At 43.0% G+C, this 22,760-nt stretch overlaps 1 long non-coding RNA gene across 3 annotated transcripts in view; it reads right to left on the bottom strand.

The window, feature by feature from the left end:
• The window catches only part of LOC106032354 (uncharacterized), a 102,259-nt gene that overhangs the window by 23,148 nt on the left and 56,351 nt on the right, over positions 1–22,760 (bottom strand). The window contains exon 6 of one of the 3 annotated variants that reach the window (XR_007166096.2): positions 21,320–21,788. The exons of the other annotated variants lie outside the window; for them this stretch is intronic. This is a non-coding gene — a long non-coding RNA (uncharacterized lncRNA). Of the gene's footprint in view, positions 1–21,319; positions 21,789–22,760 lie in introns of those variants that run through there. 3 annotated transcript variants of the gene reach the window in all.

Here is a 22,760-nt window from a genome sequence, read left to right as displayed (position 1 = left end):
AGTGAGTAAAAAACTGAGAAGCCCTTGGACTTTTCCTTGATGGTGAGGTCATCCCAAGAGCACTAGCTTATATCTCACAGATGCTAACAAAAGTGTGTCGCAATAGTGAATGAGGTTTTGCCTATGGTATTTGAGTGTCAAAGGTTTCATGTCTTCACCTACTGGTGGCTCGTCATGGCTGGAAAGGACATTTTGCCACCTACTGCCTCTGCTAAAAGAGCTTGACAAACTTGCCCTGGGAACAGGTGACATTTTTTTATTCTTAAGAGAGAGCCTTAGTAGGGGACAGCACCACTAAACAAGGGACTCATCTGAGCTCTAGGTGCACCAAGTGTGGCACACTTAATATAAGAGCACAGGTGATCTGGAGTTTTAAACACGTTGCAGTGAAGCCCCAGACACACAGCTGCAGGCCCCTTTTACACCAACGCAATGGGCAGTGATACTGTCAACACAATAAAGCACCTATTGAAAAAGGAGGCAGAGGGATAATCAGATCTGCATTTAGTACTTCTACATTACAGAATACCAAGAGGGGCATATGGTTCGTCAGCTGCAGACATCTTATTGAAAAGAAATGAGAAACTGAGAATGCCTCTGCTATTAGAAAGTGATCACAGAAGCATCAGGGACTTGCTGGTGCATGAAGAAATATTTAGAGAGAAGCCAAGTATAAAACGCAGTGGGGCATCCTGAGAGCTGCTCCCATGTCCTGGAAGTAATGCTGTGTGCCCCTGTCCATGCAGGAAAACATAGGTGGGTCAGCAGGCGTGTGAAACAATCATTCTGTCTGGACATGAATATAGAAGAACCAGCATCTCATCCAAACCCCAGGCACAAGGGAAGATGAGGAGTGTGACCACAGTATTTCTGACCAGCGAGGACATCCACAGCAGCCTGAATCAGAGCTCCCCACAACACAAACCAGCCAGAAATTAATGTTTTTTCTACTGCCCAGTGCCATGGGGCTGCTCGCTGAAGACAGGAGAAGCCATCTAAGGACAAGGCACCACAGAAGTAAATTGGATGATTGTGGTTACTTTGATTAACAAGCAATTTATAAGCATTCCGTATCCTTTCTAATCTCAGTGCTAACCTCAGTGTCATTACTATAATGAAGCTTAGCTGGGAAAGGACAAGGTAGGGAACTGTTCATTTACAAGTCTCTGGCATGACCTAGTTGGACTGACTACTGCTTTACACAATAGCAGGCATTTAAAAGCCAGGCATTGAAAGAAATCAGCCTCTCCCAAACTTCATGGCCTCACAGGCTTTCTGACCAGCACAGGAATGCCAACTGAATTATAGGAAACCTTGCCTGCTGCCAAGTCAGGACTTGTACTTCTAGGGTCCACTTTCTTCTCATCATCCTCCCAAAGGTGGAAGGCAGCAATACATTCAAAAGAGAGATGCCCTTTGAGAATAGATGATGTCCAGAGAGAGCACAGACATTTCCTCGTGCAGATATCCCACCAAATATGCGGATCTCTAAACAATAAAGGACCTGTATCTCCAGATCTGGCCTACCTGGCCTGACCTAATTGAAGGAAGAGTCCATCTTCTTTATGGGAGTCAGTCCATGGAAACCTTTTTTTTGTTACTTGCTGCTACAAAAAAAAAATAATAATAAAATAATAATAACAAAAAAAACTCCTACTAACTTAGCTTTTTTTTGACAGGACAGTTGATGTAAAGATTTCTATCACTGAAGGATGTCTCTGAATTTCCAGTTTCCTACAGACATTTGCTACATCAAAAAGCATCATCAAAAAGCAGTGCTGTGCTGAGACAGGGGTCGTGTGCTCCCATCTGTGTGCACAGTGAGAGGCACAGATGTTAGCCCTTCCCTTTCCCTTCCTCCCCATCTCCCTTCTTCTCCAGTCAGACCCCTCTAGACAAAGCCAGAAGATAATCTGGAGAAAGAAAGATGCATTTTTTCCCCTTTGTTTGGATATAATAGCACATTTCTCTTTTACCCATTGAAATACAGATCTGTACCACAGGGTCCATGGAGACTCAGAACCAGAAAATACCACCCTGGGATGAGAGCTGATGGTTTGCAACTTGCGTGTGCCCATCTCTGCTGGGCTCCAGTCTCCACTGACGCTCCATGTGCGGGCAGAGGCAGCCAGGCTGCTCTCCAGAAGTGGACAGCAGCTTCATTTCTGCCAGAGATGCCATTAAAAACAATGTTAAAGACAACTTTCTGGTAGCTAGTTTGTGTGTGTATAAAAAGTATAATAAAGCAAATAAAACTCTTGGTGTCCAGCACAAAGTTACTGGATCTCAGACTTGCTGGCATTTGCTTTTGGACTGAAGAGGGAAATATCTGTGTAAAGTTTCCATTGATCTATAAAGCAGAAACATCTGCTGGAAATGCTGTCACAGGCCATCTCTGACTGCAGTCAGCAGGAGGCAAGCCTGTGGTTAATAAGCTTTCTCTCTCCCTTCCACAGTAGATGTCATTGCAATGAGTACGAAGCACAATAAGAAAGTTTACAGGATATGGGCTAACTCAGCCAGAAAATACAAAACACAAACATGGAAAAAAAGCATCATTGAGAAAACTGTCAACAGCTTTCAGATTAGTAATGTGCTCCTGCCAAAGCAACAACAGAACCACTGGACCAGCTACCCCAAACGAGCCCCGGGACTTGTCTCCATCAGAAATGCCATAAGGACCTTTTTTAAGGTTTCTTCTGTGATCCTACATAAAAGCGCTTGCAAGGTGGGATTTAACTGGTAAAAGGCTGTCCAGAGCTCTCTGCCAGTTGTTTTTGTTTTGGTTTGGTTTGGTTTTTTTGAGGGTTTATTTCAATTTGCAGTGCAGTTTATGCCACATACCCGCACTGAGATTATTACTTTCCTCAGTGATGCTAATTGGTACTCCCTCCTCACTCAGCAACCAGCTTCCCGCTGGTACCAGACAAGTGGAAGCTCCACAGGACAGAGGTAAGCCTGGGATCTGCTGCCGGCAGTGATATTGAAGAAGTCAGGCAAAGTTTGCGTTCCCTTGGGTAAAGCTTCTCTCCCTCCAGCTGGCACATCCTCCTGCCCACCGAGGCAAGGCAGGGTGCTCGGCGCAGAGAGGAGGGCTCGTTTTGGAGCAGGACCCCAAGGTAAGCACCCCAGCAAGGTCCCCCCATGGTGCTGCTGGTTACTGCAGCTGTCCTCAGGGCTGCAGGGACCTCCTGAGGCTCTGCCCCCTCCAGCACCCTGATGCTTCTGGTTCATGCCAGCATCTGGGTGAACGTCCAGCACATGCTGCCCGTACAGACACGGCCAGCGCTTTTCTGAGGCGTAGCATCTTTTCCCTCCTCCTGGGGAACTGAAAGTTAGCTGGTACAGAGAGCAGTGCATTTAATAGCAGGAACAACAAGATTCTTCTTATTATACTGTACTGGTTATAGCATGTCACTCTGTCATCACCCTATCACCGCTCTGCTGTGCACTCCACTTATTCTGACTTTAATGGTGTTATACTTACCAAGGTTATAATTACACATTATAGTGTGGCTTTCCTATGCTTAAAAAGGACTAAACGTACAATTACACAGCTCATAAATACAAGGACATCATACTACTACATAAGTGCACATGCCCACATAAAACCTTTAATTTAGGTCGCAAATAGATTATAGAGATTTTACAAGCATTTCGTTTTGAATGTGGTAATTGTTAGCACCACCTCTTGGTGAAAACCTCAAACTGCACGGGACCGACACCGGCACTGCTCCTCTCTAGGGGTGAGGACTAGACGATGCTTCCTGCAAAGCCAGGCACTAATTGGAAAACCGTAATGAGAAAAAGGGATTTACTGGTTGTTCTCTTGTTGTTCCAATACTTCCAGGTAAATATCTGAACCTATCTGTACCTCTTTAAAATGTTTTAGGATTTAGAAACATTTATTAGCCCGTACGTCAGAGACATAATCAAGTGAAAAAGCATGCGTGCCAGAATCAGTGACCCCTCAAAACTTTAACATTAGTGCTAAAGAGGAAAACAGATGGCAAATACAAATGCCTAGACAACTATCAATACTAAGATTAACTGTCACTGTGACCAAATGTGATCTGAGAGCCTTCCTTTAAAAGCACCCCTCATTTGAATCATAAATATCAATCAGAGGGGATCAGAGAGCAAACTAATCCCATCTCCTATCCCCAGAGGGTTTCTGAGAGCAACACACTGCATTTTGGTGATGTGAAAATTCACTGTACAGCTAGGCTCTACCAAGAGGGTCTACCACACATTTAAAGATTTTTAACACTCAGTAGTTCAGTCAAGATAAAAGCATATTCCGTGGTGTTCAATGGTCTTTTTTTTTTAGCCAGTCCCTTGTCTCAGAGGCACTCAGAGCCCCACGTCCTGAAGGAGAGAGCACCAAGAGGATTTCCAGCAAAGGGAAGCCCTTTGCATGTGCCATTTCCGTGAAAAGCATCAGGGCAGGCAAGGTAGAGATACTTGGGCAATATCCTCAAATGACAACCCAAGACACCCTCTGGCTATGCGTCTAACAGCCATGTATTTTATAGGATTTGAACAGTTAAATTTCATTGTGTATCAAGTAACTGCATGTTGTCTAAACATTGAGCTCTGTGTTCACATGCACAGATTCCGCTGATAGCATAGTAAGAGTGACATGACTTACATTCACAGTAAAGACAGAAGAAGGAGAGAGAGAGAGAAAGAATGAAAGAGGGAGGGAAAGGGAAAGGGAAAGGGAAAGGGAAAGGGAAAGGGAAAGGGAAAGGGAAAGGGAAAGGGAAAGGGAAAGGGAAAGGGAAAGGGAAAGGGAAAGGGAAAGGGAAAGGGAAAGGGAAAGGGAAAGGGAAAGGGAAAGGGAAAGGGAAAGGGAAAGGGAAAGGGAAAGGGAAAGGGAAAGGGAAAGGGAAAGGGAAAGGGAAAGGGAAAGGGAAAGGGAAAGGATACTTTATTCCTTTCCATTCGTTTCATTTGCAATTTTAATTGTGCAGAGCAGGCAAATAGTTACAAATGAATGACTGATGTTTTTGGAAAGGTATAAAACATGAAAAGTATGCACTTCCTTTAAATCAGCTTTTATATTAAATTACTTACAGCACACTGTTCTCAGAGTAGCTTATTGTGGTGTACAGAGCCCCGTGATCTACCGAGAGGCATGAGTTTCGGGAATGGAAAGAGGTCACTAAAACCTTTTTCTTGTTTCTTTTTCTCACATTTAAGTAACAGAAGAAGGAAGGAGGAGAAGGAAAAGATCTCAGTGCTTGTTAGCTAAGATTTCCTAGTTTTCCTTTGTTTCCTATGTGCATCTCTTGGAATGAAATTCCTTTATCTCTTGTGCTTACATTTTCTACTTGCTTACAGTAGCATCTTAGTTTGCAGGCTCACACAGGCAGAATTAACAATAATATACTTGTATATACTGGCCCATGTAATTCTTAACCGTGGATATGGGTAGCAACATAGATGTGCATAAATAGGTTCAAGTCTTACTTTCCTTACTCATTGACATGTCCAGCTGAAAGTGCTTAAGAGAGGTATATGAAGTGTGCAGGATGTAAATCTGTGACTTGGAGATTTAAGAAAATTTCAGTTCCAAGGGTCAAATGAATTTGTCACATCTTTTGTATAACAGCAGCAGTTTAAGTTAACATTTTCAAGAATGATTTTCAATTCTAAATGTCTGTAAATGAGAGTGAGGCCTGATGTTTTTAAAGGGGTGTGATGATTTCTTAAAACCCAACCCCTTGCTCTGGGCAAGCAGTATCAACTCTCACTTTTGAAAAACGCCACATTTTGGCTATGAAAGCTCTTGGCTTTTGGCTGTCCTATTGGCTGTGAAGTTTCAGCCAAAAGCATTCACACTGACAATTTGCTCACCTTCCTGTGCAGGGTAAATTTCCCAGTCATGGCCCTTCTCTGGTTGCGGTTGTTTAAATGTTCTCGCCTGCTCAGCTGGGACAAAGAATGAAGAGCCTGTGCATGCACAGAGTCACCTGGCTACAGAGGTTGCTCTACACCCTCCTCAAAAAGATTGCAGATGAGTTGATGGAGCAGGAATACAGGAGGGAAAGGGAGGAATTTTAGAGTAATTCTTTGCAACATGAATTAATTCTTTACCAGGGAAAATGATGAGAAAATGTACACGTATTTGAGGACCTTGTGCCCTGGTTAGCTACCATCTGACTGAGCTGAAAATACACAATCAGCATCACACCTACTGTGTCCCTCTGTCAGTCTGAAAGGCCCCTGAGCCTCCATTTTCTGGTGGGACAGACTTCTACGAGAAGAAGGACATCCTAGGGGGATACAGGTGAGCTTCGGTCAACAGAGACCTTGAGACCAGCACCGGTGATGTCTGCTACAGCAGCAATGAAGGGAAGTAGATTAGGCAGTAAAAGCTGATTAATGTCCTCTCAGACTTTTAGAGATTGGAATAGGACAATAAATAGGTAGAAAGCAGTCTTCAGTGTCTGAAGGCAATGGAGAAACAAGAAGAAAGTCCCTGAGGGGAAGCACAGTGATAGCATTTAGAAATGAGACATGGGAAAGAACTGGTTAAAATCAAATAATGAGGGACTGGGTCACTTGAACTCATGGGTGAACGTAAGTGCCAGTGTAAGAGCACAGTAAGAGCTGTAGTAATTTGCAATGTTACAGGACATTCAGAGCACTGTGTTTCTTTCCAGGGGCTCAAAAACTAACTGTTCAATAAGACACAGCAATGGCATTTCTGTATCAGCCAAAAGAAAACAATACAAAAGCGCTGGAGGAAACAGGACCATTAAGCTCATCTCCCAAAGACACAATGCAATACAGTTACTGACAGTGCCTAGAGAGTCACAACGAGTTCAGTTCAGCGCTTCCTAGGCAAAGAGCAGGAGCAGACAGTACCAGGCTGTCAGTGTTACAGAAGAAATAGCCAAACCGCTGAACGGTGTTTACCAGTGATTATAAGGCCTTAGCGAAAATAGACGAGTCAACATATATTTTGACCTAAATCAACTAAACAAAGTGCTTGAGAGAAGCACCATCCTATCCACAGTGGATGACATCTTTCCAAGATGAATGCCCGAGTTTTTTTCCCCTTTTAGATGCCGCAAATGGTTTTTGGCATATTCTTCTACACCCAGATGGCGCCAAGTTAACTACTTTTATTATGCCTTTTGGATGGTGATCTTTCCGCAGACTTCCTTTTGGCATCACTACTGCACCCAATATATTCCAAAGGAAATGACAAGGCTACTGCAGCACCTGGAAGGGGATAGTTGCTTGTATAGACAAAGTCCTGGGATATTGCCATTAAGAAGAGAAGCATGATAAAAGCCTGTCTAGATTTCGAGAGACACTTGGTATTCAGGTCTAAAATGCAATAAACATGAGGCTACATCAAAAGGAGTTGAACTATTGAGACAGCGTGCATAAAAAAACTAAGCATAAGGACAGAGTGAGAAAAGGTAAATTGGCATAAGAAAGTAATAAATTAATGCAAACTCCTGAATCTATGTCAAAGTGAAATCAATGCTGGGTTATGGATGGCAATAATATATCCTTGGAATGAACTCCTGGAAAATGAAAGTACCTGATATTTGAACATAATACTAGAATATGTTTTCAACAGAAAGGAAGCTCTACCTGAAGCACACCCATGCTCCCTTCCCGTAACCACTCATAGCCACATGTATAACTGTGCTGAAGATTACTGAATTATTGCAACCAGGTCAGACTGGTGGGACTGCTACATACTGCTCCCGGACATTTGCTGATGATATAAATCACTCTCTGCAGACTGAGGAGTGTCTCACTGTAAAAGAAGCATGTAAAAAATGTATAAAAATGCTCTTCCAGAGAGCCATTTAAACTTTTGACTGACCACAAACCGCTTGTACCCCTGACAAATAGGAAAGACTTGGATCATGTGCCAGTGACTTGTCAAGTACTACTTAGGGTTTAATAAGGTACAGTTCACAGACACAGCACTGCACTGTGACTGGCACAGCCCTGGTAGTTGGTGGTACCCTGTCCAGATACCTTGTGAAAGTGATAGATGTATGAATATTGCAAATGGTTGGGGAAATTAAAGCTTTATGAGAAAGGTCTGCAAGCCTTAAAACCAATGTCTGATTCATAATTATAACACATCTGACTGGCTACTACCAAAAATGTTGAGCTGCAATATTTGAGTGTGGGAAGAGTGACTGGCTTAAATACATTAGAAACATACCCAATAATAACTGGACTCTTATTCCAAAGAGAAGCAGCATTTCGGAGTGCAATGGGGCCAATGTTATCCCAGCGAAAATAACCCTATGGTATTTCATTAGGGAGAATTACAAATAAGCCAATATATCCCTTTAGTGGTTTGCTACTGGTAGAAGACATTCTGCTTATTCTAGCTATGCCTACATGTAGCTGCCTGTAAAATACAAGAGCTACCACAATTTCCTGCTAATGGCTGATAAATGTATCCCCCCTCTAAGTTCAGCACACCACGTCCTCACAAGTGACTTCCTGACCCAGTTTCTTGACCAAAGGTACTCTGCTGTGTTATGACAATAGTATTGGAGTGTGCCGTGGGACAACACAATTACTTCCCATTTATTCAGAATTCTCTTGATTGGGGTATTATCCTTAACACAATGACTTCTAAACTGGAACACCCTCACTCAAATGTTTTAAGGCTTAAGCTCTCCAGAATTGCATTGTACATCTTTATCTGACATATTCTCTCCCCCTTCCCTCTCCTGGAATTCTTGCTTTCAGCAACCACATCCCTGTTTTTTTTATTCCTGGAAAAAATTCTCCTTTCTCATGGTGTCTTGCTCGATCATTAATGTTGACATGCCAAAAGCTTCCCACCGAGATCTTGTTGGCTTTTTTGGCATCCCACTTCTCCACATCTGGTATTTTATATAGCTATCCATAATATTATAATTCTTGTGCCAGTAGCTTGTCCTCTTCATATGCAGACCATATCTCTCACAGCTTTTTCCCCAAATCTGTGTCTTCTCTGCTCCATTAGCTCCTCTAGCCCCAAACAACCAAGCTGTCTAAAAGCTCTATGCTTTTCAGAAAACACAAATCATCATCAAGTCCCAAAATATCTGACAACCTTTTACATAACAAAATTCATGACCAGAAGTAATGCACTCACAACCTGTGATTGAAGGCCAATGAAAATGACACAAGAAACTTTACTTTGCCCCATGCTGTTGCCGCTTGACTAGCATCCAGAAACTTGCTAACGACTGATGCCCTCAGAAATAGGAATTGATGCAGTTTGTCAACAAATTACTCGGTATTTAAGATAAAGGGAGTTTATATCTGTAGACCTTAAAGAGATAGTGTACGCTGTTCCCTTTTGAATGGGAGGGAGAGGGAGAGCACAACACACACACAAAAAAAAAAATCACTACATCTCAGATTCTGACCATCCTTTTACCACATCACAAAAGCTCTCCTTGAAAGGCTGATGAAAACTACAAGACAGATAAAAGAAGAGTGATTCTAGTACAAAGGAGCATGATCAAGGGACCAGAATGCTCTTTTACCATATTCACCAATAATATAATAATATGAAATATCTTAATTACAGGAAGGAATTTGGATATGATCATACCCATCTGCACTTACTTGAAAAAAGATAAAAGATATCTTTATTGGATACTTAACAATCACACCCATTCTGCTAAAGTTTTGCTCATAAAAGGTCTCATTTCATTTGTGTCTTTTATCCCTGATTATTTTTTGACCCTGTAATTTCTCTTCAGCCTGCTAAATCTAGGTTGATCCAAAATGCCAGTAGCAACTACTCAAAACTAGTAAACTAGTATTACTTCTACTCTTACCCTACCCACTGTATAATGGTTGTTATATATGATCTCCACTGTCTTACACTTCATAGTTCTTCCTACTTGAAGAATTTATCCACAAGCCTACAACCGTCAGAGTAACAGGTCTACAATTTTTCTTATGTTACAGTGAAAGTGATTTTTTCCTATTGCCAGTGTTTAAGCAAAATCAGGTAAATTTTCTGACCAAATGTCACAGTAAAAACAAACCAATAAACAAACAAACAAACAAATCAAACCAAGCAGCTAATTACAATTGGATTATCATTGGGAAAACAACAACAGCAAACAAACAAAAAACCACCAACACAATCAGAAAGAAAAAGATCATCACATTTTTGAAAAATGAGCAGAAAGACTGCTCCCAGCTTTTCCAGGAATTGCTCAACATGAGAGCATGCCAAGCTCTAGAAAGTAAAAGTCTGTCTCCAGGCACGTGTACAGCTACCTTCATTTTAAAAAGCCTGAAGAGTGAAGTGTCCAACTTACACCTGGGTTTTGCTGGAAATCAGGAAATAGGTCTTGTCTTACCTGTGTCTTGAAAGAAGGAAGGCTAAGGACTCTTCTCATGGGTGTAGCTGAGCACCAGAAGAGGTCATCCAGAGAGACTATGGAATCCCCATACTTGGAGATGCTCAAAACTGGACAAAACAAGGCCTTGGGCAACCTCATCTCATTTTGAAGTCAGCTTGGCTTTCAGCCTGGGTTTGGACCAGATGACATTCAGACATCCTTTCCAATCTCTTTTTTTTTTCTTCTATAATTTAATAATTTAATCACTAAATAAAAGAATAAACATTCCACAAATGAAAGGGTTCTGACATCCTTCTTCTGTGATAAACAGCACCTCTGTTTTCACCACATTGAAATAATGACGTAACATCTATTGATCAATTCTCTTTTGCTTACAGAACATGATTTCTACTTTTGCAAAAATGCTGTTCCTATCATTTTATCATCCGTGTGCTATTTGGACGGGTTTTATCACTGGGATTCTGATAAATGCTTGTTTCACCAGAACTTCAAATTAAATCTTACAATAAGTTGTAAGGCTACACCTACCCCTACATCCCCCTGGGTACTGCTTCCCTATTGCACAGGTAGAGAAAGAGGCATAAAGGAAGTCTGCAGAAAGGTCAGCAGATGAACCTTTCCTCCTGAATCTTAGTCTGTTGCTTTAAACACAAATCCACCCTTTGGTCATTGTATATACTCTATGGGCAACATCTTTCAGTATGTTAGGGCTTCCTCTTGTAGATATAACGGCTGATATAAATTACTCAATGGCAAAGACATATTTTCATCCAAACTGCTCCATATTCACGGTGTAATTCATATTTTTCGCAGCATGTTTTTGAAATGCTTACAGCTGTAGGCATTTACTCTGGTTGTTGCTTTATAAAGACTTCCTCCATGAAGGAGAAAGATCTCCTTCATTACAAGCCTCTGGAAGAGCCAATATCTCCAAAATTTCCTGCCTGTTAGTGAGAAGGATGATACTGAAAACATAGACAGCATCAGACATATGCTCATGCCAGAGCCAAAGGACCCACTGTGCAACTGCTTTGCTTCTGGATGCTCAGCACTGGCACATCCCCAGGGCAGAGCTGAACTGCTGTGCCAAGCATCTCACACCTTTCCTGCCTCTCCCTGCTTGCTTTCTGGCTCCCACGGGATGCATCTGGCACCACACAGACCCTGGTGACCTCCACTTATCTGCAGAATTTAAGGTCTTTCTGGTTTTTATGGCTGTCATTATTTTTGTTCGTGTCTTGCAGCCATTGCTAATAGCCTGAGTGCTGCCTTTGCCAGCTGTTGTGCAAGCTATATGTTCTGAAATGTCATCCATTTCAAACAGAGGATACTCTGAAGACACAGATTTTGAGCAAGTACCTAACTGCTTAGTTTTCTACTGGCTTACTGAGGGTTTTTTTGCTAAACTGACCAAATCAGAACAACGAACTGCTGGCCAGACCTTGCTCACTTTCTTCGCTGGTCCCTGTTCATCAGCCAGAGGCTGTCCAACTCCAGTCAGGACAGGACGAAAGAAACCATCCTCTCTTCAAACCATATTACCCCACAAAGGCATGGACATGCATCACACCTCTGAGCGTGTCACACCACTGACTGTTGGTATACTCATGCAGGCAAAAACCCAGTCCTTAAATGCCAGTGCTCAAAACCAGTAATACCTTTGCAGCAGTGGAAGCTGAGTATCCAAATGCTTGCAAGGCAAAGAGGAGCAGCCTACATCCTGACTGACTGTTGTGCTCAAAAAATCTGTCTTGCATGTGTGAGCAGCTGGGACAGGGCATGGTCTGCCTCCGGGGACATCCTCTCTTTGCATTGTTTTCCCTTTTTAAGAGTACAAGTGTTGGGAAGCTGCCTACAACTGTCGCTCAGTGAGATGAAATGAAATATGGTGTTATTAATGAAAGAAAAAAGTGACTTGCACAATAGAGAGATTCAACTAGCCTTCTGGAAAAGGAAGAGCAAAGAAGCATTTCTCCACACATCTCGGAGACATTCTGGGGTGAATATTTAGCTCATATAGCTGTATGGAGCTTGGCAACATGTGCCTAATTTACAGTGGGACAGGCAGAAGGGCCAGCGAGAAGGGATGCTGACAGCCTAGGAATGGAGTGGCAATGTGGTATTTTAACAAAGATGAAAAGTGTCGCTCTACATCTGTAGATGTAGACTTTGTTAATGCCATTGCATTTCTCAGGCCACATAGCTGAACCATCAGTGGGTTTGGCCTTGTCACCTTGGTATAAGCAAAGTCTGATGAAAAGTGAGTAATTTTTAAAAGAAAGCATTTCTGTGGCTTTGATTCTCTGTTTTGTGGTCATTTCCTTGGAAGGAACGTTAGTCATTTTGGGCTTTTGCACTTGCATTGAAAAAAAAAATGAAAGGGGAAAAAAAGTGTGGGAGATACAGAAGGTTTTAGCAATGTCTATGTGAGAGGTGGGGACCCACAGCCAGAGGCTCACCAAGAGGAGCAGGCAGTTTTCCTCCTGTGGAAACCTGGGTTCCAGGCAGGAGCCCTTGGGATGTAGGTCCAGGCTGCGAGCAGCACAGTCTCCAAAACCAAAGACAACATGACCAGTAGCACTTTGGGTGCTGTTTGCATAGCTCTGACCTTAGAGTTTGGCTTCCCTCTGTAATGCCTGTGAGGAGCCAGGTGCCCAAGCATGAGCATCCCAGGAACCAGCAGAAGGGGCAGGAGACAGCAGAAATCAACCAGATGCATGCTTAAGGTCCAGCAAACATCTACACTCTAATGAAAGAAAGCACCTACCTCCACCTGGGATCTGTGTCCATCCATTCCCCTCTTGAAGCCAGTCCATACACCAGTCTCGTACAAACCATTTTTTTCCAGAAGAGTTTACCCCTGAGCGGGCTCCTCATTCCTCAGCCGAAATGGAAACATCCCTGTGGATCCCTGCAGATGCATCTGCCCAGAGGTTAAGGGCTGTGCAGCTCCTTCTTTGCTCCCAGGAATTCACCTTTGAACTTGCTGAAGTCTGTCAAATCTAAGGCATTTCAAGAGCCCTAGCATCTTGGACCCTACGAGCTGTGGAGAGGTTTCCAAAAATATTTTGATTTGCTGGAAATTTTCCAACCAGCTCTAATTGGCAGATGCACAGCTGTGAGTCAAGAAGGTGATAGAAAAATTAGTACAGTCTTGCTTGGTTTGTAATTGCAACTGAGTTTTTTATCTGTCCTAAAAATTCTTGAACAATAAAAAGTTGCCTCTAATCCCTCTCCCCCAAAGGCAGCACAAGCTTTGCAGCTGACTAAGAATGGGATCTGTAACATGTATTATGCCATTTGCCACATTCCAGAAATAATTTTCCTATAGCCTTGAAGCAGAATGAGTGCAGCGCACATAAACAAACAGAAAGCTCTTCAGGGCTTGATCTTTAAAGGTTTACCTCACTGTTCTTCCTGCAAAATTGGTACCTTTGGCACTGGTGCTCCTGCAACAGATCTGAAAACAACTCATATTTAACTTTGTAACTGCTCTAAGTCATTGTTTTGATTCCTGTGTGAGCTTTGGCTGGCTGATCCCTTGGTTTTAAAAAGTCTGCTCAGTTGTATTTTTCTGACAGGTTTGAGGCTTACAACAGAATTGTTTTAAAGGGCATGGTGGCTTCATGGTACTTGGCATTGCCTCATGATAATACATCATCTTTCCACAAGGAGATCAAGAACAGCAGCTTCTGTCCTGAGCATGGTGGCTCTGCTGAGAGAGGTGCCTGAAATACCTAGGGAAGCATAATCTTCTGAAGCAAAGACCACACTCACACATTGCTTCGTTGAAACTGTTGGTGTCGTTGAAGGTTCTTTTCTGGACCACTGCTTCCACCACAGCTGCCAATGATGAATCCCGTAGGCAAAGCAAGCACTGTGCTGCAGGGAGGAGCATCGGTGGCCCTGTGTCCAGAGCCAGGGAAAGGGCAACTCCAGGCTGAAGACCTCAGTCCAAGAGCTAGGTTTCACAATACTCTAAGAGAGATGTCGCCATCTGCAGTGCTGGTTGTTTACTCATTCCATCTGGAGGGCTGGGGGTGCTTTCCCCAGGAAGTAGCTTCACTAAGAGCAGCACTATGAGGGAACGTAGCTGCCACAAATCATTCACAATTATTTACAATTTTTCCTTCATCCTTAAGGAAGAAGGAGACCAAGAAAATCAGTGGAAAGGTCCGAAGAGCTGCCTTTCAGTTGCTTTTCCCAGCTTTCATCTCTGCCTCTGCAACTGCCTCCTGCTTGCTGCCTCACAGATACTTTGATAGCAAGCCACAGAAACCACAGCAGCAAGTACTTCACAGGTCCTGGGGAAACTCTCCAGGGGGAGGGGAAGAAATAGGTACGAAATTGTTACTCATTTTGCTCTCTGTGTTTATTTATTTTGGACCCATTGGACTAGACCGCAACTAAAACTTTATGAACCTAATAAAATTCCCAACATTCTCAGACATGGGTCGTGATGTTTATATATTAGGCAGAATACAAAGGTGTATTTATGAGGAGACTGGAAGTACTTAAGGATGCTTGAGCTCAGGCAAGGCATAAAGCACACATTAGAAATGTTTTCAAAACTTAGTGCAGGTACAACCGAGCTAATAGGCATGCTTCCCACATAGGAACATGAAGATAAACGGCACGACACATCAAAACCAGAAGCGTTTTGGAAACACTGTGCACCGCATCACAGAGCTATGCCTCCCCCTCACAGGTGGTGGTGAACAAGGCAATCTAATTATTTTCCGATAGATGTTATTGACTTATTTATTTGTCTAGTCCCACTGGGGCTAAGACACAAGATACCTCATTTGGATGTTGGTGGTAGTTACAGACACTAATAAATAGAGGAAGGGTACAATAGTAAACATCTCTTTTCCCTTCTGTCCTCATAAAAAATATTACATTCCCTAATTCCATAAGATATACTGTCTGACTGAAGTCAGAGGATAATGGGTCTTGGCGACAGATTAGGCTTTCAATTTTTATAAATATGAAAACGCTAGAGGGAATATACGCCAGGGTTTATTTTTGCCAGGAGCAAATAAACAGTTCTGTCAATACACAGATAATCTGCTTCCCAGCTTCCCCCTTTCTTCTCTTGTCTTTGGCCATCTCCACCCCTAAAAAAAAAAAGGGAAAAAAAAAGAAAGAAAAAGAAAGGTTGTGTGTTCATTCTCCTCCTGTCACGCATGATTTTTTTACTGATTTCAGCATTAACTTTTCTGGATACTTCCTGTCACTGGAAGACCTCTCCCTCCCCACAAGAACAGCATACGTTTTCAATTTAGATTATGTTCCCAGCAGATGTTGCAGGACGTGAAGGCCTTGCTTTCTCTTTCATTAAAAAAGCACTTGTAATACATTTTATTGTCTTGGATGGAAAAAAGGCGTGTATCACAATCTTCAGAAATTGGTTGATGTGATTTCATAATCTTTATCTTAGCAGAACAATGAAAGGTTAACAGAAAAGAATCAAAATCAACGTCTGTGTTGAATGCTTATGTATTCTGATGAGTAGATGTAAGCATCCCTCCAAGGGGTACTATGGCAGGAAAGGTTTAATGTCTTGGGGAGAACTCTTCAACTCTAATGCACAATCATCCTAAGAAAATTCCCATTATTTTCATAATATTTTGCATGACAATTCAGAGCACACGTGGGTGCATTTGATTCTCTACAAGGAGCTCCAGGCTATCTTGTATGCGTACAGTTTTATCTGAAGTAAGACCTGCTAACACAAATCCCCTCCATTCTCAAGACACAGCAACGACGTCCCACATGGACCCCGAGATCTGTGTTGGAGCATAACATCTAAATGCGCTGCTGGGGGAGTACTGTACACATGGTGCTTGCTGCTGGCCAGTGGCCACATAACCCGTGTCTTCCTGGCATCGGAAGGACCTTCTCTGAAGGGCAACCAAGAAGTCAGGGCTTTGAACTTCCCTATGAAAGAGGGTACAAACCAATCAAGCCCCTACTTTCTTAATACCCACCCGTGAGCAAAGCTTGACACGAAAAGAATTAGGCAGGTTACATGAAAAACAAACAAAAAGCCACAGAAATCCCATCAGAAAATAAATATAACAGGAAACAGCATGCTACAGTCTCAAAAAGTGCCCTTTAAAAATCTTTAAACTTATTTGCACTGGGAAATTGCTGTTGGTAGTCCAGAGGATGCTCACAGTGCCTCAAAAGCATCTGTTATTGCCTGATCTCGCAAATACCTACTGCTAGGGATGTCTATGTGCGTGTGTGTGTACTTTACATACACTCATATTTACTTATTCCGTCCTTTGTGTCGAAACTAAGAACAAAATGAGGTTATACCCTACGGCAAAACATACACAAACATAATGTGGAATCACCAAAGCTGCCAAAAAAGCCCCGCTGTGGAGAGAAGATCAAGTCTAACAAAACGGACAGCAAACCACAAGTTTCATACAGAAAGCTTGTTTCCAACGCAGTTAGATTTTATCATTCTTGTTTCTTCCTGTATTATGGAAGCAATTGTTTTTTTACCAAAGCATAGGTATGTCAGAGCCAGAAGCAATGGTCCATCTAAACCTACATTTGCGACTGCAAGTCATACAGACAATTTGATATCTCAGCATCTATTCCCAACCACATAAATCCAGCCAGTGGCTCTCTTTCGTGTTTCCTCATTTTCCATAAATTTGTCTATCTTCCCTTGAGATGATATGTGTTGCTTTTTGCTGCTCACTTTGGCAAATCATTACATAACTTAAAAATCATTTGTGAAATAGAAATTGAGCTTGAATTACAGCTCAGGTTGGTCGTCACCACCTCTGTCTCACTGCATGGCGTGTTGGGTTTCCTGACTGTACACGCTAACTTTCATCTCTGTAACCACTGCAGGTTGTTTCTTAACAGCACCATGCACAGTGCTGCTGGAGATGAGAGCACACTGCCTCTGAATCCTCCCTGCTGCTGAAAACCTGAATCTAGGCAAGCTGTCAAGGTGGCACACCCTACCAAGGGCTTTCACCTGGGCATGAACGTCTGAGACCCAGTTCCTTCCTTTGGCTGGTGTTACTCAGGACCAGCAGCAGTGCTCAGCAGCCTCCTGATCACACCTGAAGCCCCCAGGATTGCTCCCCCATGGTTTGCCTTCCTATACATTGATTTTTTTCTCCAACCCGTGAGCTTTCTAGGCAAGGGAAACCCCTCAGGAGACACGCTGAGCCCATCCTGACTCACTCCTCCCCATGCAGTCACAGGGACAAAGGAGATGACAAATCCAAGGGATTGACACTGTCCTTAAGGGATGGGACAGTTGGGTTTCGCCCATGCTCATGGCATTGCTGGACCAAGAGGGCAAAACCAACCTGGGTGCAGCAGAAGCAGCTAAACACAGAGAGGCGGCCACGGGGAGGCAAAAGTTTACACTGAGGATACAGCAGCTCCTCACGGGCAGGACATCTGAACAGAGCATATAAACACTCCACGCTTCCCAACATGGCTTTAAATTAACATAAACCCTTCTGTAACACCGCCAGGGAATGACTGACTGAGAAGTTTATAGGCCAGAGTGTCCAAGAACTCACTCTCTATTGCCCTATGAACATTTATTAAAAAACATAAAAATGAAATGGAAATGTCCATATTAGGAAGATTTGATGCCCTTGGTGGACACATATCTTTTATTTTCAGGAAAAAATTGCTTTCCTTCCAAGAAGCCTGATGGACTCAGAGATCAGGACTTGCTAAAATCACCCGTAATGCTATTCTACAGGGCTGCTTTTGCTTGCTGTTAAGTGATATTCTGTAGTTCCTCCACTAACTCAGGAGGCTGAGTTTGACTGGCCTGGGTTAAGCCAAAAAGCCGTAAATAGAAATAGAAAACCAGAAAATATTGTAACAGATATTCAAAATCATAAATCTGTAATCAGCAAAGCAGAGAACCTCTGTTAACATCTTCACTTAAAACAACTATTTGTTGAGGCATGCAAATAAAAAGACTTAATGAGACTAATTTAAAAAGTAGCTTTTGCAAGCCCAAGAGTTTTGGATTACTTGTTTAAGTATCCAGATTGCTGAAAGCTGGGCTGCTCTCAAGAATCCCATAACCTTTTGACATTTCTGTGCCGCGCATTTACATCCCTATGAGATGCATGGGTCCTGCCTGGGAAGAAGCAGCCTTTCGAGGCTCTAGTCATGCATTTTCCATGAGCCATCCCCTGGACAATAAGCAGCACTAAACCCAGAATCAGCCACCATGTGTGGAGCCCCACCAGGCTACTGCCAAGCTTGTGGGGACACCCCATGCACGAGATGGGTGGTGCACACCCGAAAAGCACCATGCATCAGGGTGCCCTCACGCAGGGAGAGGGCTGTGTGGAGGAAAGGTGTGGGGACTCAACGTGATGCCCATGGAGATTTGGGAAGTTGGTCCAGCGCTTCCCTCAGTCTTTGCAACCAGCTGGGGAAGTTGACTCAGTCTTGTACCTTGTACCTTGTGCTGTCTCTCTAGGAAACAGCAAAATGCCTGAAAGGGTGGCTGGGATACACTTCAGCCATGGATTTTTACCTTGGCTTTACACTGCACTTGCAACTGGATCGATGAAATAAATTGACCATAACGATGTCAAAATCTCTGTATACTTTTCTCTGACAAATTCAATTGCTCAGTAAAAATGAATTACAGGAGAAAAGCTTTATCATGTGCATTGCCTTGTATAAAAAAAAAAAGGAAAAAAAAGAAAAAAATGTTTTGTCTCATTTTAGATCGTTTCTTAATATTGCCCACAAGGTGTTACCACATTGATTTTTTTTATTATTATTATCATTACTTTCATTTCTAAGCTGCTGCTTCTTTCTGATACTCTTAGGCACACTTTGTGCTCTTGTCCTAGGATACAAGACTTTGCCTTTCTCCTGATCTTTTAGGAAGAGCTGTGCACCTTGGTGGGACTAACAATGAACGTATAGAAACTGTGAATAATTAACCCGTAGATCAACCTCTTCTCACAAGTGCATGACCACGTAAGCTGGTAAACTCAGAAACATGTGCATGGCTCTCAAAGGATAAATATATCTTTCTGTGTGACGTATACTTGACAAACACCCAGCATGTCTGAAAAAAATTGACTTTCTAGATGCCTCCTTACAAACCTAAAAGCTTACCTCTTGACCCCAGTTTTTAAGCTTGATTCAGAGCAAACGTTTACCCTGAGAGTAACACAGCCACCAGCACCAGCACAATCTTGGCAGAAAAGTCCATGTTGATACTTATATCACCATAAAATCCACTCATGCTGAGTGAATTAATTACTTACTGAGCTGATAGTTTTGAAGAAAAAGCAAGATAAAAACAACAAAAAAGCCAAACAAATAAGAATCCAAATACAATCACAACGTCTGCTGAAATGTTAAAATAAGAATGGAATAATGTTTGCAGTGTTGAACCTTGGCTTTTGGATGAGTTTGTTGCTATCAGATTTCAAAACACATTGGCGCCTTTAGACTCATACAGGTTTCCTGCAGTGCTTTTCAAAACGCCTGGCAGCCAGTCCCAATAGGCCAGAGCCTCAGAGCAACTCTGCAAACTATTTAGCACCTGAATCCCATTTATTTCCACATAAATGTCTCAGTTCCTCAATCATAATTTGGAAAACTGTACTTCTCTGCCTCTCAGGAATTGTTCAACAGAGTTTTTAAATAAGACTTCTGAAGTCTTTTAGGTATGATGGCAAGGGGAGAGCACGGAGATATCCTGGACAGACCAAAGTGAAATGAGGAATTAAGTGACAGAAATTGCCAGTTACAAGATGAGCTTTGCTTTGGTTCCTGGAGATAGATAGATAGCCAGCCAGATAGATAAAATGTAAAAACACTATTAAAAGCCCCAAATTACAATCCATAATCTGTAAAACTCAGCTAACAGTGTGCATACTGAACCAGACTCAAAGTTATTCTTAATTCATGATGCTGAAATTTTCCATAGTGCCATTTATGGCATTATCAAATTATTTCCATCGTACACTGGAACAGATAAATAGCAAAACTCAGCAATCCATACCAGAAGTTATATATATGGAAATACTGTCTAATTTTTGGAGAAAACACTTTGTACCAGCTCACTGGCTCAAGACAGATGGCCCCATAAACCTCTCAGCGATGTATAAAAGCTAAGGTTGTATTTGAAGGGCTCCAGGGAGCAGATTTCACACACATGACTGAGTGCTGCAGCAGAGGAGCAGAGGCCATTCACCACAAGGTTATGGGACATGAGCTGAATGCCCCATCTCCTGTGCACAACATAGGGTGAGACTGAAGTGAAGAGCAACAGCAAGTGACTCCATCGGTATTTCCTCACCTACAAGGACCCAGGGGTGTTGCTGAAACCATAGCTCAGAGAAGCTGCACACTCCAAGCACTCTGAGCAGAAGCGCCCAAATTTATATACCTAATGGTGTATAGCTATTTATATGCCTCCCTTCTCCATTATTAACTTATGCACTGTGAACATCAGGCTTGACATGACATATACTCATATACTGGCATGTCACAAGGGAAGCCTGTTTGCTTCAGTCGATGTATCCACAACTATTTACTCATATCTTAAGAGACAGACAAGATACACAATGCTAAACAATTATCAATCTTTTCCAGCTTCACAACATTTTGGACCTATCTGTAAACAAGCTATCATCCCCAGTGCTTCGATTCATAAAAGCGTAGCAGAAGGCACAGTATAAATAAATATGGCTACCATATGGTACTTCACTTTTGCCCTTGCGAATCAGGCACAATAAGCACTCTGTCCTCTGTCTGCTTTGGAAAGCCCTTGATTATTTAACAATACCTGGAATGCATTGCTTTTACACATCAAAATTAATCTCACTCCGTGAGACATCACTCTAAATTGGAAAAAAAAAAAAAAAAAGCACATATATATGTGAGAGGGAGGGAGGGAGGGAGGGATGGAGGGAGAACTTTGCACATGTCAACACATTATTGCAAACAGGGCCACAAGACATATACTGCAGTGTGGGGCTGGGAAGTGTGGACCTGAGGTTTTTGCTAATATTTCACTTGTATAAGAGATTCTTCTGTTTTAATGGAGAGAAAAGTACGTAGCTGGAGCTAGCAACTTGTTTACTCATCAGTTCAGAAATTTCCTAGTGTTGCTATAGATCGGCTACTGCTAGGAAGCAGTAAGGATGCTACTGTTTCCTTTGTTAAATAAATATAAAGCCAGAATGTGCACCCGTCCAGCCGGTGCCTCTGCCCCAGGCTCACCTTGTGCTGGCCCAGTGATGCCCGCAGTGGTCCCTGGGCCCAGAGCCGTGTCCCTGCCGTGCTGCTGGGCTGGGGAGGAAGGAGGAGGCAGCCGCTGGTCTGACTGCAAAAGGACACAGCTGGAGATGGGGATCCGGGACAGAGTATTTCTGGACAAGTAGCCTGCGGGAAGAAGGTGGCATCACAGATGTCTCTGTTTGGAAAATGCCGCTCAGGTTTCCCCAGGCACATTGCTGGGAAAGTCAAATTAAAAATTATCCATGCTATTTAAACTTAGCCCTTGCAGGTAAATCTTTCAGAGAGGGATGGTCCTGAATGCCATTACTGCGCAGCACATTTTTCTCTGACTCGATGAGCAGGGTGGCGGGCACTACTTAATGAGCAGCGACAGCACAGTGTCCTGATCTCCTCTATCAGCAGCACCGCCGGGCTCCAGCCCCTGCGAGAGGAGACATGAGCAGAGGTCTGTGCAGGTGACAGCCCCCACACTCATTAGCTCTTGGCCCTCCAACTCCTGAGCTGCAAGTGATGTGAGCTGTCACCCTCCTGGGCACAAGCTCTCAGGGACAGGGACAGGCTGATTGACAGTCATTTCCCCAGGCATCTGCTGGCAACGGATAAATGCTGAACTCAGAAATCTCACTGTCTGGCAGATCCTCAGGGCAGTTATGGGTTTTTCGTCCTAGTCCTGACTCGACCCACTGATCTTCAGCTCATTTTCATCCCCATCTGCCTCTTCTATCTCCTTGGCCATGCCCCTCATGCCATCCTTCAGATGGGGCCTGGTTCCCAACCCAGCCTGAGCTGGACATCCAACCCACCCTCCACTCTTCTCCCTCTCACTCTCGGTTTCCCTCCCCATGTGCTCCTGTTCTCACCTGCCTCTGATTCACCTCCTTGCACAAGTTTCCAGCTCCCACCTAGGCTGGTGGTACTTAGCTCTCCGTCTGTGTGTGGCTGTGGCTGAATACTTCTTGCAGAATGGAGAAAAAACATTAGGAGACGTATTTCTATCAAAGAGATGAGTATAAGAGATATACAGAAACTATGTTTTTCTGTTGCTTTGGTGGCTGTAGTATATACATTCCACGTTTTACCTTTCCAGATATATATTTTTCTCATCTGGGAGGCACC

Source organism: Anser cygnoides, chromosome 4 (genome assembly GCF_040182565.1).
Source record: "Anser cygnoides isolate HZ-2024a breed goose chromosome 4, Taihu_goose_T2T_genome, whole genome shotgun sequence".
NCBI lineage: Eukaryota > Metazoa > Chordata > Aves > Anseriformes > Anatidae > Anser > Anser cygnoides.
The sequence above is the reverse complement of the archived record's forward strand: the minus strand, read 5'-3'. Positions and strand labels throughout refer to the sequence as shown.